This window comes from Rhinolophus sinicus, linkage group LG12 (assembly GCF_036562045.2).
Source record: "Rhinolophus sinicus isolate RSC01 linkage group LG12, ASM3656204v1, whole genome shotgun sequence".
NCBI classification, from domain to species: Eukaryota; Metazoa; Chordata; class Mammalia; order Chiroptera; family Rhinolophidae; genus Rhinolophus; species Rhinolophus sinicus.
Genome location: NC_133761.1, coordinates 42,586,939 through 42,593,779, shown reverse-complemented (window position 1 = coordinate 42,593,779; position 6,841 = coordinate 42,586,939).

The following is a 6,841-nucleotide window of genomic DNA, read 5'->3' as shown; positions in this document are numbered from 1 at the left end:
GTAACTAACTGCTTTTCCCTTGCTGCTTTTAAGATTCTCTCTTTGTATTTAACCTTTGGCATTTTGATTATGATGTGTCTTGGTGTTGGCCTCTTTGGGTTCATCTTGTTTGGGACTCTCTGTCTATTTCCTTTATCAAGTTAGGGAAGTTTTCAGTCATTTGTTCTTCAAATAGGTTTTCAACATCCCACTCTCTCTCTTCTCTTCTTCTCCTATAATGTGAATGTTGGTATGCTTATTATTGTCCTGGAGGCCCCTTAAATCCTCCTTAATTTTTTTTGGATTCTTTTTTCTTTTTGCTGTTCTGGTTGGGTGTTTTCTGCTACATTATCTTCTACATTGCTTGTTGAATCTTCTGCTTTATTTAACCTACTGTTGATTCCTTGTAATATATTCTTCATTTCCATTACTGTACTCTTTACTCCTGACTGGTCCTTTTGCATGGTTTCCATCTCCATTTTTATGCTTCCTATCTCTCTGTTGAACTTCTCCCTGAGATCATTGAGCATCCTTATAACCAGTGGTTGAAACTCTGCGTCTGATAGATTGCTTATCTCTGTTTCACTTAGTTTCTGGAGCTTTGTTCTGTTCTGTTTCTTTGTCTCTCCATTTTGGCTGCCTCCCTGTGTTCGTTTCTACATATTAGGTAGGGCTGCTATAGCTTCTGGTCTTAGTTGAGTGGCCTTATGTAATAGGTGTGCTGTGGGGTTCAGTGGTGCACTCTTTCTGGTCAACTGAACCACGTGCTCCAGGTGTGTCTTGTGTGTGGGTTGTGTGTGCCCTCCTCTTATAGTTGAGCCTTGGTTGATAACTGCACGTCAATGTGAAGGACTGACCCTTGCGCTCACTGGTTGTGAGGACTGGCCTTGACTACAGTGGAAGAGTTGTTGTGCAGGGGCTGATCCTACAGAGCAGGGTCTACCTCAGCAGGACTCTGGTGCCTGTCCAATCTGTCCCTTGGGTGTGTCATACTTGGAGGCAGCTGGGTGATGCTTCAGATCATTCTGAAGCTGGCCACTGGGAGCGCCAGACCTCGGACCACCTTGGAGGGGTTCCGCTGTAGGTCTACTTCAGCCACAGCCTGTGCCCCACCCAGGGCCACAAAGTGGGAGTCAGAAAGAAATCCACAGATGGCTGCTGCCCATGCTGTGCTTGGAAGGGCCTTGAGAGGCCTAGCTGCCAACCTAGGCTGGCTGTCACTAGTGCCGCATTAGGGCTGCTCAGCCAGAGGTACAGGACACGCTCAAGCCAGATGCTGTTTGTCTGGGTTCCACGAACCTTTGAGAGACCCTAGGAAAGACTGCTGCTTGAGCAAAGGCAGGGGGTCTGCATGGAAAAAGCCACTGAAAGTGGCCTAGTGTGCCTGAAAGTTGGGCGGGGCCAGGTCTCAAATCACCAGGGTGGGGCAAACTAACGGTGGAGACTTAGAAACAGCAGCCGCCTGTGTTTGCACACTGGGAAGAGGAAGGCCTCAACAAAGAAACAAAGGCCTCTGCCAGCTTCCCTGTCCAGAAGAAAGCCACCTCTGCAGCCCCTGCGCAAGCCAGACAATTCAATTCCTTACCATTTGTCCCTGCTGCCTCTTCAGCTGCTGCCCCCGTGCTGGAGCTCAGAGTGAGTGATTCCCTTGGTGGGTAAGTCCATGCTCCATGGACTTAAAGGGGGGGTCCCTTTAAGAGGAGCGCCTGTGAGTGCAGCCGCACTGTCTCACTCAGTCGCAATCTCTGCTGGTTTTCACAACCAAAAATTCTGGTGGCTTCTTTCTCTGGCACTGGAATCCTGAGCTGGGGTGGGGCTGGGATCTCTCCTTTAGGGGATGGGGGGACCCCCACAGCTGAAATTGCCCCACGATCTTTAATGGCCATACACGGATGTGGGACCAACCGTGTTGCGTCTCTGCCCTTCCTACCAGCCTGGAGGTGGCTTCTTCTATAAGTCCTTAGTTGAGAGACTTCAGTTCAGCTTGATTTTAGGCGATTCTCAATAATGGTTGTTTTGTAGATTGGTTGTAATTTTGATGTGGTTGTGAGAGAAGGTAAACACAGCATTTACCTAGTCTACCATCTTGGTTGTCTCGTCACAGGTTAGTTTTGTCTGTTCTGAAACTTCATAAATGGAATCTTATAAACTGTACTATACTGTGCATTTCATTGTGTGAATATGTCATGATTTTAAAATGTATTTTTCTCTTGATAGACATTTCAGCTGTTTTTAGTTTGAAATCAATGAATAAGGTATTTAAGAACATTTTTGGGCTAGTCTTTTTGCAAACAATTGTTTTTATTTCTCTTGGGCAAATACTTAGGAGTGGAATTGCTGGGTCATAGTTAGCTGTATGTCTAACTTTACTAGAAACAGCCAGACAGTTTTCCAAACCAGTTGTACCTTTGGACTCTTCCATCACTATATATGAGGATGAGAGCCCCAGTGGCTCCACATCCTCACTGCCATTCAATATTGTCAATGGTTTTTGTATTTTACCATTCTAGTGGGTGTGTGATAGTATCTCATCATGGTCTTAATTTGCATTTCTCTGACAATTAATGATATGAGCATATTTTCTTGTACTTAATGATCATTTGTATATTATCTTTTGTGAACTACCTGTCCAAGTTTTTGTCCATTTTAAAAATCAGATTGTTTATCTTGTTAATTTATTTTTTAATAATATATCGTGAATACAAGTATTTTATCAGATATATGTTCTGCAAATAGTTCTTCCCTATCTGTGGTTTGTCTGCTCACTTTCTTTTGATGGGCAGAAAATTTTAATTATCATGAAGTCCAATTTATCAGTTATTTTTCTTTTATGTTTAGTCCTTTTTGTATCTTGTATCAAAAATCTATATCTTAACTGAAGGTGATAAAGAATTTCTCTTGTATTTTCTTCTATTAATAGAAGCTATATGTTTCTGGTGTTTTTCAGATAGAGTTTTGATTCATCTCAAATTATTTTTTATAGGTATATTTGAGGTTACTCTTTGCCATAAGGATATCCAGTATTTCCAGCACTGCTTGTTAAAAAGATTTGGCACTTCTAAGTCCTCTAAATTTCCATAAAAATTTTAGAACTAGCTTTTCTGTTTCTTCCAAGAAAGCTGGAATTTTGATAAGCATTTCATTGGAAATATAGATAAATTTAGAGCAAATAAACATCTTAAAATATTGAGTCTTCTAATCCATGTATATGGTATATCTCTCTACCCATTTGTGTCTTCTTTAATTCCTCTCAACAACACTTGTAGTTTTCAGGGTAAAAATTTTACACATCCTTAATTAGACTTACTCCTAGATATTTAATTTTTAATGCTGTTGTAAAGAGTACTGTTTTATTTTTTAACAAAATAAAGTCATTTATTATTTTACCTGTGTACTTTTGCACTGACCCCTATTTTTATGGAACTCCTCTCTTTCTTGTCTCCTCTTACTTTTCCATTTATACCTTCTTGCTTTCCTTCATAGCTTCCACTTTCTCCACCTGCCTCTTAAACATTGGTGTTTAGAGGGAGGTGGCTTGGCCCACCATCTTCATTCTCCCTGGTCAGTCGGACCCACTCTTTTGGTCTCAACCCCTCATCTCCTAAATGTGACTATATCTCTGACCTCTCTGTCTACTTTAGGCTGCTCCCCTGGAGCCCCAAACCACCTCAAATGAAGCCTGTGTGAAGTAGAACTCATCACTTGCCTCCCCCCCTCTCCCCCCAGACACTGTTGCTTCTACATTTCTAGCCGATTCCAGCTGCTTACCAGTCAGAAACTTGGGGCTCACTGAGGCCTTTTCTCTCTTCTTCACTCTGCACATCCTTACCTAAAGGTCCTGCAAACATTCCCCACCTTTTATGCACAACTTTTCAAATCTAGCCTTTGTTAGCTCTCACCTGGACACTGGAAGGGCTCTGTTAACTGGCTGCCCTGCCACCAGCCTGGTCTTCTCTGTGAAGCTGACATAGAGCTCTACCAAACACAAATATGTCCCTGTCACTGCCTGCATCCATACTTTTTAAAACAATTTCTTATGATCTACATAATGACATCCATGTTCTGTATACAGCTTAGCATACAGACTCTCGTGTATAAGCTTTATGTTTCAGTTATATTAAACCAATTGTTTAGTATACTATACTGTGTTATAGAATTATTAAAGGATAACATTTTTAAGTGTACAATAATTACTGTCTTACCAAGGAATACCCATCAGAGTTTATTTTGCTCACTATTTAATCTGAAAAACAACAATAGGTTACAAATGATTAAAAAGAAAACTCCAAAGAGCAGACATAGAAAGGCAATACAGAATATCAACCTGAATTTGCTTAATAGATAGATGCAAAACTGACTTCTTCCATGGTGGGAAGGAAATCAATTGTACTTCCAGTGGAAAAAATTTATTTCTGTGTCTGTGGCCAATAGTCATTTTCATAAAAATCAGCTGAATTGCTTACAGTTGTAAAACAGCTCCCACCCCACCCCAGCAACAGTTTCCCATCACTAACATCTTACACTAGTGTGATAATTTGTTACAATTAATGAACCAATGTTGATATGTTACCTAAAGTTTATAGTTTATTCACATTTCCTTGGTGTTTGCCTAATGTCTTTTTTCTATTTGAGGTTTCTGTCCACTATGTCACATGACACTTAGTCATCGTGTCTCCTTAGTCTCCTCTGAGCAGTGACAGTTTCTCAGGCTTTGTTTTTGATGACTCGGATGGTTTTGAGGATTGGTCAGGTATGTTGTAGGATGCACACCTGTGACTTATCTGGTGGTTTTCTCATGATTAGACTGGGATTGAAGGTTCTCGGGAAGAAGACCATCGAAGTCAAGTGCCTTTCTCGTCACATTACATCGAGGATTCATGCCCGCAATGTGACCTGTCACTGTTGTTTCGCCTTCATCACCTGCCTGAGGTCGTGTCTGTCAGGTTTCTCCCTTGTGAAGTGACTCTTCTTTCCCCTCCTCCACACTGTCCTCTTTGGAAGGGCGTCACTATGTGCAGCCCGCACTTAAGGAGTGGGGGGCTCTGCTGCCCCTCCTTTGGGGGGAATAGCTACACAATTGATTTGGAATTCTTCCACATGGGAGCTTTGTCCCATCTTCTGTGTGTATCAAGTTATTCATCATTTATTGGTACCGATCTGTTGTTATTTGTTGATATTGTGGTTTCAGCCCATGTCCTTACTTTCTGGCACTACAAGATTTTCCACGCTCATCTCAGATATTTCCTGCCCCAGTCCTAGAATCAGCCATTTCTCCAAGGAACCCTATTTCCTTTGATTGGAGCCCAAGATCTGGGTACCAGGTGCACTCATTGATACTGGGGTGTCCTCGCTTCTAGGACTCTCAGCAGACAAAGCAAGAAAAAGTGAGTGTGTGAATACTAACTGATATATGTCAGTGTATACGAGTCTGTACAAACACACATACATAGACAAACATAGAAATATACACATATACAAATACATATAGAGAGAGATGGTCATTTATACATATGGTCATCGGTAGCTACACTAAATTCAACGTGATTTCCTACTGATGTCTCCACTCTAATCCGTTACCATGTGGCTCACACTAGCCTCCTCCCCTTGCTGACCTGTAACTTTCCGTTCTGACAGTAAGAAACCCAGCTGCCACCAGCTGCCATCCACTTACTTAATTGTTCATTCTAGTATATATGCATACAAGTATCAGAAATGTTAACCTGTACCCCATGGGAAACCACTTTTTCAACTAGGGCGCAGTATTTAAGTGGCTTATCGATTGCATTCATTTCCAAAGTTATCTGATCAAACCTTTCCCCACCCCCCTTAAGTGCCCTTGTTTCATACACTGTAATTAGAGTCTCCTGGTATAGTCTTTCCTGGGGTCCCCCAACCTACTGAATGATTTTTGAAATGTGCATACAATATAGTTCACTGTGTGATAAAGTTCTGTGGGTTTGAACAAATGCATGTCATGTACTCACCTTTACACGTACGTATATTATCATAGACAATAGTCTCACTGCCCGAAAGTCCCCTGTGCTGCACCTATTCACCCCTCCCTGCCCCACACCCCTGGCAGCCCCGATCTTCTTACTGTCTTATAGTTTTGCTTTTTCCAGTACATCATATAACTGAAATTATATCGTATGTAGTCTCAGTCTGGCTTCTTTCACTTAGCAGTATGCATTTACGTTTTCACCATGTCTTTTCATGGCTTCATACCTCATTTCTTTTGATCTTTGACTAATATTCCTTTGTCTGGATATAACACAGTTTGTTTATACAGTTGTCTTGAGGGACATCTCGGTTGCTTCCAGATTTTAGTGATTATGAGTAAGGCTGCTATGGACATTCATATCTAGGTTTTTGTACGGACACAAGTTTTCAACTCACTTGGGTAAATTGGGAGAGAAATTGCTGGGTTGTAAGGTAAAACTACGTTTAACTTTGTAAGAAGCTCCCAGACTGTCCCGCAGTGACCGCACCGCTCTGCGCCCCCAGCAACGAGCGAGTGATCTGCTGCCCCACGTCCTCGCTGGAAGTTGGTGCTGTCGGTGTTCTGGATGTTTGGCCGTTCTGATAGGTGTGGAGTGTTACCTCACTGTTGTTTTAATTTGCATTTCCCTGAGGACATGTGATGCAGAGAATCTTTTCATGTGCTTATTTGCCATCTGTGTATCTTCTTTGATGAGGTGTCTGTTCAGATCTTATTTTCTTTCATAATTGAGATTGTATTAGCTGTTTGGAGGATTAGCAATTATGAAAAATTTGTACACAATGCTTAATGTATGCATACATATCAAAAGTATAAGAAGCAATGTAGTTTTAAATTCTTTTCTAAACAGTTATTCTAATGATC